The sequence below is a fragment of the Gadus chalcogrammus genome, chromosome 2 (genome assembly GCF_026213295.1).
Source record: "Gadus chalcogrammus isolate NIFS_2021 chromosome 2, NIFS_Gcha_1.0, whole genome shotgun sequence".
Taxonomy (NCBI): Eukaryota; Metazoa; Chordata; class Actinopteri; order Gadiformes; family Gadidae; genus Gadus; species Gadus chalcogrammus.
The window spans coordinates 16,295,918-16,309,488 of record NC_079413.1 but is presented as its reverse complement, the minus strand read 5'-3'; positions in this window follow the sequence as shown (position 1 = coordinate 16,309,488).

The window sequence follows — 13,571 nt, the reverse complement described above, 5'->3', positions numbered from 1 at the left end:
GGCAGGCACCCAGAAAAAAGGCTTCTCCATTATTTAATAGTCTTTGCTATGACTTTATGTTGCTGTGGGCTTAAATAATATTTCGAAATAATAGTAGTAATGGCACTGGTAAAAAAAAAAAGTAGTATTTATATATATATAGATATAATTTTTTTATTTTTTTATTATTATTATTATTTATTTTTTTCTCCCCCCGTTTTCGGCGCCCCCCGCGGATGACGGCGCCCCTAGCATTTGCCTATACTGCCTATGCCCCTATACACACACGACTTTCTATATTATATATATATATACTAAAGCACACCGGCGCCGCAGCGGCGCGGCGCGCATTTTACGCGCGTCAAAAGCACGCCCCTAGCACCAACAGGAGGCGGCGCGACGGCCGCGCTGCAGTATGAAATCAGGAAGTCACCTGTCAATCAACCGCAGCAAAGAGACGAAACGCAATGGGTGAGTAGCCTATTGTAGCCTAGTTTATTTATTTTCCATCTTTTTGGCTGAATAATTTGAAAAATGTATAATCTGCGAAGTGAAAGTATGTTTTCAAGCATCAGATCAACTTAGTTTGTAGGGCACTTTATCGTTTTATTTACTGTCATTTCTTATTTATTTTATATTTTGCCATTATTCATCTACTGCATCAACAATCTCAATAACTGCAGGACCTTCTATTAAGCCTTTTTAGTATATAGTGCAGTCACCTTTTAAGGCCAATTGTTATTGTGTGTATTTATTGTATTAAGCTCCTGGATGGCTTTATTGATCCCCATTGGGACCAATACAGTATCTATCTATCTATCTATCTATCTATCTATCTATCTATCTATCTATCTATCTATCTATCTATCTATCTATCTATCTATCTATCTATCTATCTATCTATCTATCTATCTATCTATCTATCTATCTATATATCTATCCATCTATATAGCCTTAACATAGCCACACATTTACATGTATGCAGCCAGTAGTTATCCATTTTAATTGAGCAAGCTCTTTTACATTTTATTGAGGTTTTTTTATTTCAACAGAATAAATAACTGTTGCCAGACAGAGGGGGGCTGCCCTTCTTCTCCTGCGCTTTGCAAGGAGAAGACGAAGGGTTTGGATGCACCCCATCAATGAACAAAGACAAGAACAGGGGGTATGCCACAATCTGGTCCAGGAGCTCCGTGCAGATCCTGAGAGGCACGCCAATATTTCAATTCGCCACTAAGTGTGCAATGGCAGAACCATATGGTGCAGCCTATATGATGACCTATAATCTAGTTATTATCCCTCTCTGGTATAGTCTTTTGCATATATATATATATATACTTTTTTTTTATCCCTCGGGATAAATACAGTGATGTTATTGCTGTGCTGGATTCAGTAGCCAGTGTATTTTATTTGAGTGCTCGAGACACTTAATGTTATTTTTCCTTAAATCCAGAGAGACAGTTAATACATGATCTGATACCAGAGAGACAGTTAATACATGACAATGCATTTTTGAGCTTTGCCTGTGTTTTCTTTTACTTATCTATTTTATTGTATGAGAATGTTTCTATGTGAAGCACTTTGAGTCTGCTTCATGCATTAAAAGTGCTATGTGAATGAAGTTGCCTTGCCTTAAATAAAAATATATATATTACAAGTAATCTGGTTTCTACCTACATGGTGTGATTATATGTGACTTGATTTCGTCTATTTCCCATTAGGTTAATGGTTTGGGTACTTAGTCCACCATTGTTGATTTCTCACCTGAAGATCCAATCTCCAGAGCTATGGCTCGCCAGGCAATGTCCTTTTTGGAGTTGTCTTTGTAATGACGGGAACATTGGTCACAGGGGCGGCCCCAGCACATTTGGCGCTCTAGGCGAGGGGGGTGTATGAAGCGATTGTTGACGGGGGGGGGGGGGGTGAAGCGATTGTTGACGGGGGGAGATTACTCGTTACTGAGTAATCAGTAACGAGGTTTGGAAATAGTAACGCGGGAGGGCCGCGCCTGATTGGTCATACAATTCGACATATTTTTCCACCTCGTCGACCAGTCTCTCATCGTCCATTCTCATAATTGTTTCTCACAAACGAAATAGGGCGACATCCAGTGGTGAGGGGTAGATATGGAGGTGTTAGATTACTCGTTACTGAAAAAAGTGGGGGGGGGGGGGGGGGGGGGGGCGCGCGTTTCTATGTGAAGCACTTTGAGTCTGCTTCATGCATTAAAAGTGCTATGTGAATGAAGTTGCCTTGCCTTAAATAAAAATATATATATTACAAGTAATCTGGTTTCTACCTACATGGTGTGATTATATGTGACTTGATTTCGTCTATTTCCCATTAGGTTAATGGTTTGGGTACTTAGTCCACCATTGTTGATTTCTCACCTGAAGATCCAATCTCCAGAGCTATGGCTCGCCAGGCAATGTCCTTTTTGGAGTTGTCTTTGTAATGACGGGAACATTGGTCACAGGGGCGGCCCCAGCACATTTGGCGCTCTAGGCGAGGGGGGTGTATGAAGCGATTGTTGACGGGGGGGGGGGGGGGTGAAGCGATTGTTGACGGGGGGAGATTACTCGTTACTGAGTAATCAGTAACGAGGTTTGGAAATAGTAACGCGGGAGGGCCGCGCCTGATTGGTCATACAATTCGACATATTTTTCCACCTCGTCGACCAGTCTCTCATCGTCCATTCTCATAATTGTTTCTCACAAACGAAATAGGGCGACATCCAGTGGTGAGGGGTAGATATGGAGGTGTTAGATTACTCGTTACTGAAAAAAGTGTGGGGGGGGGGGGGGGGGGGGGGGGGCGCGCGTGTTCTTAACGGTGAGGTGTGGCCAATAAGTGATTTTTTTTTTTTTTTTCGCGCATTTTTGATTTTGCGCCCCCCCTCTAGATGGCGCTCTAGGCGGCCGCCTGACCCGCCTGTAGGGAGGGCCGCGCCTGATTGGTCATACAATTCGACATATTTTTCCACCTCGTCGACCAGTCTCTCATCGTCCATTCTCATAATTGTTTCTCACAAACGAAATAGGGCGACATCCAGTGGTGAGGGGTAGATATGGAGGTGCCTACGGGACCCGGGATGTACAAACCAGCTTTTAAAAAGCGCTTTTTCAGGGGCGGCGACGCTAGGGAATAGAACATTGGCTCGAAGACTAGTTGGGCGGCGCGGCGCGGAACGCTGCCGCGTGGCTAGTCGGCGCCGGTGTGGGCTAGTAAATCCGGAATAATGGGGGCAGACTTTTTGACGCTACGCTTCGGCGCCGGTGTGTTTAGGCCTTTACGCTTCACACGCACACGCCCTCTCACACAGACAGACAGACAGACAGACAGACAGACAGACAGACAGACAGACAGACAGGCACCACTCCATCGCTCTCAACGCCAATCGGTGATCCGGTAAAAAAATAGTAACGCACAGTGACATTGATGAGTAATTTTAATCTGATTACTGGTTTGGAAATAGTAACGCGTTAGATTACTCGTTACTGAAAAAAGTTGTCCGAGGCCAGTAACGCCTTACTAATCATTTGTATGCCTTGTGACGTGACGTTTGATCGGTACATTTCGGCTGCGCATGTATTTTTGGAATTTTTAATTGCTGCAATAAATTATGTTGTTATTGACTTTTAATGTGTCTCTATCTTTGCTGTTTAAATCTAACAGTATTCTATGAGTAATATATCGGTGGTAACCACTGTTTTTGGTTGCGAAATGGCTCAAGCTGGGCATTCCGTGGTATTGGATGTGTTTTAATAAAACGCATCCAATACTAGGAATGTCCGCTGGTGACGCCACTGAGGCTGTAGTAGGCTAACGATGCTCTTAGCGTCCTACGAGTTCCCCTGGAGTCCTCGTTAGCAAATTTCACGACATTCGTTAGCAACGATGCTTTCGGGAAACGCTGTGAAAACTGTACGATGCTGGTACGACGCACTACCCGATCCACTTAGGCTAACGATGCTTTCGGGAAACTGGGCCCAGGTCCGTTCAAATCCAAAAAGAGGTATTTATTCGAGGAATAACAGAAACCGCGTGGGTTGGCGCCCAACCAGGGACAAACTAAAATAATACAAATGACTCCGTTAGCCACGGTAGAGTCCAGGTGATTGTCTCTCCGGCCGGGCCGGTCTCGTCCCTGGAGAGGGAGGTCGCCCCCGTCGGGAGCGCCGTTCCAGCGGTGTGTTCCTCGTCGGCGTACGTCGTCCGGGTTTGCGGGTTCCCTCGGGACCGCTGTGGAAAGGTCCGCTAGATCCACTCGTCTACCCGTCCGTATCGGGTCCTGGAGGTTCCCTGCTCCCCTCGGGCTCCCAGTTCTCCCCAAAGAGAACATGCCACAGCCTTTTGAAGGGGTACCTGATCTTCCGCGTCCTCCGCCACAGGTGTATTCCATTGCGCCGATTAGGGTGACGCAATGGACGCTCTCTGGCTCTGACTTGTGGAGATCAGCTGTATATGCCATCCACCACCTCTCCCCTGGGCCGCCTGGCCCGAGGTCTTGGGGCTGGGTTGCCACAGTTGTCTGTGTGTTGTGGTGTGTGATGTGTTGTGTGTTTGTGGTCTACAGTGAAGCCTTCACAAAACATCAATCGCGACCTCAGCTGTCTTGAGGCAGACCCTCCCTGCTAGTGCACGTGTGCTAGTGCACCTAGTCGCTTGCTGTGCTGAACCAAAACATGGAAAATGTTGTGAGTGTGTGCATATCCTTGTGCGTTTGCATGTGGTTGTGTGTGTGATTGTATAACAGAGGTACCGCTCGTCCAACTTGCAGTGTGCGTGTGAGCTGTGTGTGTGTGAGTGGTGTGTGTGTGCGTGTGTGTGTGTGTGTGTGCGTGGTGTGCAGACAGTTCGCAGTGGATCCTGAAGACCGGAAACCATAGCAATGCCGGTAAACAAACCCCGAGATGCCCAATCCCTAGCTCCCCGCGCTACAGCCAACCGAAGGAGGACAGAGCTTTTGGCCGTGATATTATCTATACAATTATATTATATTATATTCAATTATATACAGAGCTCCGGGAGTCGCAAACGGCAACAATCACTTTGTCCTCCATGCTGCAGTTCACCCCGGACTGCACTGCACTGCGTTTGACAGTTGAACGCTGATTGGCTGTTACGTTACACATGTCATCACGCGAAATTCGCGTGATATTTGAAAATATTTCAACTCAAGCGAATTTGTGAAATATTTCAACTCAAGCGAATTTGTCGCGCCACAAATCCTCGTGAAGGCGCTCACCTGTGCATGGCGAAAGTGTGGCGCGACAAATCAAAACTTGTCGCCGGTTTTCCCTCGCGAAAGATTCGCCCAATACGCGTCTCTACGTTCACTTTGTATGGGATCTTGTCGCCCCGTCGCGTTTGGTGTGTGTCAGAGAAATGCTGGGACCAGAGACACACTTGGATCAGAGACAGGGACCCGAGACACACTGGGACCAGAGACACGCTGGGACCAGAGACTGGGACCAGAGACACGTTGGGACTAGAGACTGGGACCAGAGACATGCTGCCAGACCGGCCGGGATCAACAGTCTGCATACAGCTGCCCTCCAACCACGGCTGAGTGTGTGTGTCTGTGTGTGTGTCTGTTAGTCTGTTTTTCTGTGTGTGTGTGTGTTTGTGTGTGTGTGTGTGTCTGTCTGTCTGTGTGTGTATGTGTGTGTGTGTGTGTTTGTGTGTGTACATCTGTGTGTTAGTCTGTGTGTGTGTGTGTGTGTGTACGTCTGTGTGTTAGTCTGTTTGTGTACGTGTGTGTATGTGTGTGTATGTGTGTGTGTATGTGTCTGTCTGTCTGTCTGTCTGTCTGTCTGTCTGTCTGTCTGTCTGTGTGTGTGTGTGTGTGTGTGTCCTGCCCTGCCCTCTTGTTTGAGGTGAGACAGAGGTTTCATCAGAGGTTTTCAGATTGAAGGCTTTTTTAAACATTATATAGCGACTTTTTTTCAAGTTTTGTCCAGTTAGACTGGTGCAATACGTTTGTGAAGTATGGATAGTGAGAGTTCTGCATCGATTGATTTAAAACATCAATCCACGACGGAATATGAAGATAGTTTCTCTGCTGGGGTCACCGCGCATCAAATGGCAACGAGACGCACCTACACCAGAGCGGACCTTCTGGAGCTGCGATATGCTTGCAAAACAGTTGATTTGTCACCAGAACAGCTGGATCTCATACCAACACACCGGCTTATAAAGAAGAGAAGGAGGAAAAGAGGATCGAGAGGAGGGATCAGGAACAGGATCAGGAGACGGGGAAGTAAACTACCACTACCTGCTTTCACTCTGTCAAATGTGCGATCGCTACGTAATAAGATGGATGAACTTGCGGCACTTGTTAAACTTGATTCAGATTATCGGAATACAAGTTTATTCTGTTTCACTGAAACGTGGTTAACTGAGGACATTACAGTGTGCTTGGATGGCTTTACATTCATACGCTTTGACCGGGACAAAGAAGTAACGGGGAAATCAGTCGGAGGTGGTCTATGCATGGTTGTAAATGACAGATGGGCAACGAACTTCACTGTTCGTGAGATGCACTGCTCACGACACTACGAAATCTTGTCTGTGTAATTTCGTCCCCACTATCTTCCCCGTGAATTTCAATTAATAACAGTAATTCTTGTTTATGTCCCTGGCCCTGACAACGCGCTGGCAGCAGAGCGCATTTTAGAATGTTATGACAATGCCGTCTCCAGGGCATCTGACCAGCCCGTGTTTCTGATGGGAGATTTCAACACATGTGACGTCACCGCACTTCTCCCACAGTTAGAACAGTATGTAACAACGCCAACACGGCTGAATAGAACGCTAGATTTATGTTTTGGAAACATCCCGGGTGCATATGTATCCAAGCCCTGCCCTGCCCTTGGGTCCTCAGATCATAATGTAATACTACTACTGCCTAAGTACAGACAAAAATTGAAGACCCAAAAAGTACAGGCCCAAACCATCATGGCATGGGAGGTAGACTCCATTCAAAGACTGAAAGGATGTTTTGAGCTGACAGATTGGGAAGAATTCTTCAGGGAATGCAATGGTGACCTTAACCTGTTGTACGATACCATATGCTCTTACGTCACATTCTGTGCTGATAGTGTTATTCCCACCAAACAAATTAAGATCTTTGCAAACAATAAGCCATGGATAACCAAAGACCTTAAGAACTGTCTCAATTTAAAAAAGTTTGCATTCATCCAGGGTGACCAGCAGAGAGTTAAAGAGCTGAAAAAGGAGCTAAAGCAGAAGACCAAGCTGGCCAAGCTCAACTACAAAAACAAAATGGAGGAGAAGTTCATCAGTGGAGATATAAGGCATGCATGGAGGAGCCTAAACACCATGATGGGCAGGAATAAGAACACTGCTGCAGTACAATGCCCAGACCCTGCTGCCTTTGCTGAAGAACTCAACACCTTCTATGCCAGATTCAACAACACTGACTCTATGGAGGAAATGGTCACTCTCCTATACCCCCCAGAATCTATCTGCATAGAAGAGAAGCGGGTTATATCCACCTTTTCCCATCTCCATTCCTCCAAAGCTCCTGGACCAGATGGGCTGAAGGGCAGAATACTGAAGGAGTGTGCAAGTCAGCTGGGCGGTGTAATGACGGAAATGTTTCAGCTCTTCCTAGATGCCAGTTTTGTTCCCAGGGCGTGGAAGGAGACCACCATCATCCCTGTTCCCAAAAAGCCCCGGGCTAAAGCTCTGAACGACTTCAGACCAGTGGCACTCACCTCTATCCTGTGCAAATGCATGGAGAGAGTTGTTGCAGGAGAGCTCACCACCACCATCGGTGAGAATCTGGATCCACTGCAGTTTGCCTACAAGCCAAAACGAGGTGTGGAGGACGCTACATTACATCTACTGGATACCATCACAAAGCACCTGGACTCCCAGAACTCCTTGGTCAGGATCTTATTCATGGACTTCTCGTCAGCATTTAATACAGTTAACATCAACACACTCCAGGTCAACCCAGCACTGACACTTTGGATCAAGGAGTTTTTAAAGGACAGACCCCAGCATGTAAAGGTCCAGGGTGTAACATTGTCCAACATCATCCTTAACACTGGAGTCCCACAGGGTTGTGTCTTGTCTCCCATCTTGTTCTCAATATACACCAATGCAAGGGCGTAACCACGCATTCTTTGGGGGGGTCGTGTCCCCCCCAATGTTGAGAAAATACTAACCTGTCCCCCCCAATATTCAGCAGGATAAAATGTAAAATATATGTTCTCTTTTTATGAACCCTGTCAATGGATCGGTCTCTTGTTATGCAGTGATGTTGCTAGGTACGCGTCCTGCGTCCCTGACGCATTAAAATCTGAAAGGACGCGCTAAACTCACTATCCATGCGTCCCGGGGACGCATCTCATTTTCCCCATGAAAAACGATACATTGTGAACATTAAACAACTCGTGTTTAATCACAGTAACTGGCCAAAGAAACCTTCTTGTGAGCAGATCGGACAAGCGCTGTTTCAACCCTCTGCGCATCTACTTGTGACACACACACACACACACACAAATGTGGCGCTCGCGCGGTAATAGCTCATTGGCGCCACCTAGTGATCATTATGTGCAAATGCACAGCCTCATTAAAATGACTTAGGGGTCATTTGACCCCTCTTGCGGCGCTAGGAGTAAGTAAAAATGGCCCGGCGTTTCTAGTGTTAAACATGAACGGTTGAGTACTCCAGCTCTAACCATATCATATCACCAGCAAGGAGTTTAACACTATTAATTTAATTTAAGAAATAGAATAATAATAAAAAAGAAACACATTTTTTAAACTGGGGAGTCGGGACCCATTGAATTTCTCAGGGACCCACCCAACTCGCCACCTGTGGGTCCCGGGGACTCACTACATTGAAAACCTATCAACATCACTGGTTATGTCTTATTTATTTTCAATTTATTTCCGTTTGTTGAGTGTGTGAATCCCCCCTCCTAATTGTACACTTGTGCAATTTAGTTTGAAACCACCTCGCGACTTTCTGCGTTGTCATGGTTACCCCACACTCTTTCTTCAGTGAGAGCCAAGAAAGTAAAGTTGAGTAATGGAGGATTTGAGGTTACCTAAAAAGCAGAAGAAACTGGACAAACAGGCAAGCATACGCAGTTTTTTTCAAACAGTAAGTAACTTGACAGGCATGCTGAAAGCAGTGGCCAGACAGGGACATGCTCTGGACAGGCAGCTGAAAGGTGAGAATTTTGAATATGAGACTAGACAGCCTTACAACATTGTTTATAACCTGGGCCTACATGTCAGCAATACATAAAAGCCTACTTCTAATACAAGCAGAATATATAGACCAAAATTATCACGAAGGTCAGCCACTGTTCTTCTGATAACATAATGACATGTGGTCATGGGTATGTGGTATTTTTCCATTGGAAGCTATCCTTTTTGCTACAGTACTACTGGAAGAGCATAATTGTAATTGGTAGGTGTGTTTAAGGTCAGTAAGCAGCTAACCAAAACAAAGTGTGTGTGTATGTGTGTGTGTGTGTGTGTGGGGGGGGGGGGGGGGGGGGGGGCGGGGCAGACATTACATTATTACACTATTCCTTTAGATGTGAATTCAAATGGTCAATGTAGTCCTCGAAACTATGTTCTAAATGTCCACATTTTCATATATAAATATAGAATTGTAGGCAATGCACTTAACAAATAATAATAAAAAATTGGACCCCCCCAATGTCTAAACCATGGTTACGCCCTTGCACCAATGAGATCACATGCAACATCAGTGGATTCAAGCTATTTAAATATGCAGATGATCTGGCCTTGGTGGCCAAACTGACAGATCAAAGCACCCTGTCCAAGTACACCCAATATATCACTGAAATGGCCCTGTGGTTCAAAGAAAGCTCACTGCAGTTGAACATCAGCAAAACCAAAGAACTGTGTTGCCATAGGAGGAGGGCATCTAACACCCCACATCCACTTTCCTCACCTTTGACCCTGGAAGGACAAGTGGTTGAACAGGTGGTGAAGTTCAAATACCTTGGCACAGAGATCGACCAACGTCTGTCCTTTAGCCAGCATGCAGATGGGGTTTACAAGAAGGGACAACAACGTATGTATCTCCTGAGGAAACTAGACACCTTCAATTTCAGTAAAGACATTTAGTCAACTGCCTACCAATCTCTGGTGGAATCCATCATCACTTGCAACATTACATCCTGGTACGGCTTCCTCACAAACGCAAGCAAAAGCAGACTTAATAGATTAACTAAGCAAGCAAGCAAGCTAATAGGAATACACCAGAAAGCGCTGGAGGATCTGTATATCCAGGCAGTGGGAAGGAAGACCAACTCCATCCTCTTAGATCCCTCCCACCCACTCCATCCTTGTTTTGATCTACTTCCTTCTGGCAGAAGATTCAGAATGCCTTTGGCCAGGAAAGCTATCTACAAAAAATCATTCATCCCCATAGCTATACACACACAGAACACTCATTCCTCAAAGAACTCACACAAATAACACACACACACACACACACACACACACACACACACACACACACACACACACACACACACACACACACACACACACACACACACACACACACACACACACACACACACACACACACACACACCTCCAAGCCTTCAGTCAAAAGACAATTTTCTAGTATGGCAACATACTAGACAATAAAGCTTTTTGAATCTTGAATCTTCAATTTGAATCAAACCTCTCTATTTTCACTTCAGTACAGATGTCAGCATGGATTCTTATAAAGTGGGATTGACTTTATCCGACCATACACACACACAAACACACACACACACACACACACACACGTGTGTGTGTGTGTGTGTGTGTGTGTGTGTGTGTGTGTGTGTGTGTGTGTGTGTGTGTTATTTGTGTGAGTTCAAACCGGACGCCTGCAGGCTTCCGGTCTGATGTGCCCATCCATCATCAGCTCTAAGGAGCCCCCCCGCTCTAAGGAGCCCCACAGACTGAGGAGAACACCGACCAGCTGGGGGGCTCTGGTCGTGTGCCCCCGGAGCATCCAGGCTGAGGTGTTCAGACCACCTGCCCAGGAGACCAAAGGGGCCTTAGTGCCGCCCCCATGGTAACAGCCTGCTGTGATTCCCCCCGGCTTACTTGCCTGGCCATGGGGGCGGAGCCGAGTGGCCATGGGGCGCGGCGGAGCGGAGCCAGGGGGGGGGTCGCAGCCAGACCGCTGCCACCATGTTGGATACAGGAGGGTACGCTGGTGTGTGGAAAATGCAGTTACATGATTGAGTGGAAAATAGAGAGTGTACCGCACACACAAGTTTGTTCATCCTGCTCTATAAGACAAGTCACCACCGCCGCACGCGCGCCTCCTCACGTATTCTCCTTCTCTGCCTCCATTTACAGGAACCAAGCTCTCCTCCCTCCCTCCCTCCTTCCTCCCCCGCATTCTGCGATGGCCAGTTTTAAAATCATGAAAATGCTTGAGAAACATAAACGCAGCATCAGCCCACCGACCAACCGTTCCCTCAAGGAAGATACAGAGACCTTCAGGAAGACACAGAGACCTTCAGGAACACACAGAGACCTTCACAGTCAGAGACCTTCAGATACACACAGTGACCTTCACAGTCAGAGACCTTCACAGTCAGAGACCTTCAGAAACCCTAGGGCTCCTCTCCCAGGCTTAAGGTTTGATCCTCCTGTCAACATCAGAGTGACAGTGTCAGCAAATAGGAGGTTTCACGTCCACACACCACCTCACAGACCCAGGATCAGAGCAGCAGACCGGGATGCTGATCGCTGAGGCAGTATGGTTGGGGGCGCTGTGGTCACATGACCTCCTCTCTTGGAGACAGAACAGGATCAATGGAGAGCTCTAGAAGCCTGATCGATGACAGGCCTCTGAATCCACAATGCCCATATAACTGCACATAGACTGCCTTCCACTGCTGTGTGTATGTGTGTGTGTTCAGTGTGTGTGTGTGTGTACACAATCACGTTTATGGCAAGGCAGTGCATCGTAAAAGCTTGTAGCATCGTTTACATTCATAAATCATGACCCCCTCATGTCTCACCAGCCCACGCTGGGGAATACACTTGGGGGGGGGGGGGGGAGATACACAACCAATCCCAGCTCAATCTTGCCACCTCAGACACACACAGATACACACAGGCAGACACACACATGTGATGGTGGGCCTGCTTAGTATCAGGGGGCTGTTGGAGGTTCACCTGGAGATTTCCCTCGGGATGGAGGGCCTGGTGGACCTCTCGAGGGGGGGGGGGTATGGAGGCGGGAGGGAGGAGTGGAGAGGAGGGAGGGAGGAGAGAAGGTGAGAAGGTAGGAGGGACAGGATGGAGGAGAGGAGGGAGGGAGGAGAGGAGGAGAGGAGGGATGGAGGTGGGAGGGAGAACCTGACGCTTTGTTGTTTCCGCGTCTGCATTGGAGGGGCGGGCTGTCATAATTGTTTTCCGTCGCTGCTTTGGCAGCAGGGATTATTTTTTTCATGAACTTCCATTATGATGTGCCTTTGTGTTTGTTTATTCACCATATCCTGCGCGTTTGTGTTTGTGTGTTGGGTGTGCATGTGTGTGTTCGCTGTGTGTGTGTGTGTTGTGCGTGTGTTTGTGTGTTCGGTGCGAGTGTGCGTTTCAGTGGGCCTGTGTGTGTCTGTGTGTTTCTTGTGTGTGTGTGTTCAGTGTGTGTGTGTCTGTGGATATGTTCGACGTGTGTTCGGTGTGTGTGTGTGTGTGTGTGTTTGGGCTATACGTCTGTGTGTGCGTCTCCCATGACAACGCACCCCTCCTGAAGCATCCCCCAGGGGCCCCCCGCAGGTAGCTGAACCACAGGAGCACACTCCGCCCGGCCCCCATCCTCCTGTTCTTTTTCTCTCAGCCAATCGGCTTTGTAGTCCGAGACGAGAGCCTTTATCATGTTATTCTGCTGTAGACCCACAGCGCACGCACACACAGACACACATACACACACACACACACACACATACATGGTCCCGCACACACATGTACACACACGCACACACACACACACACACACACACACACACACACACACACACACACACACACACACACACACACACACACACACACACACACACACACACACACACACACACACACAGCAGCAAACCGAAATACATGTGTGGGTCAGGGGTTGACACTAAGGGTTCAAAAGCACTTGCCCATCGGGCAAGTACAGGTCAGGTTCAACTTGCCCGAATGTAATGTTCACTTGCCCAAATTATAATCAGAATCGTGAACGGGCCTCTTTTTGCCAGGCACCCGGCCTGGTTTTGGGGGGTCTCAGAAAAATCTTCCTAGCTCAGACTGAAGCTGAATGTTAGCTTCCACACGTGTTTAAAAAATAACAAACTTCTCTTTGTTTACTTATTTATCGAGCGGTCACATCGTGCCATGAAGTGATTTCAGTCCACCGTTGCAACCTATTAAAGCTATCGCCAAGTTATATGTAGACCTGCATGATTTGATGCAAATGTACATAACTAAATGTCAGAGGAAGTAGCAAAGATATGACTTTTTTAACTTTCAAGTTTCTTGTAGCTCTAACTGAATAATCACAATCGCGTTTC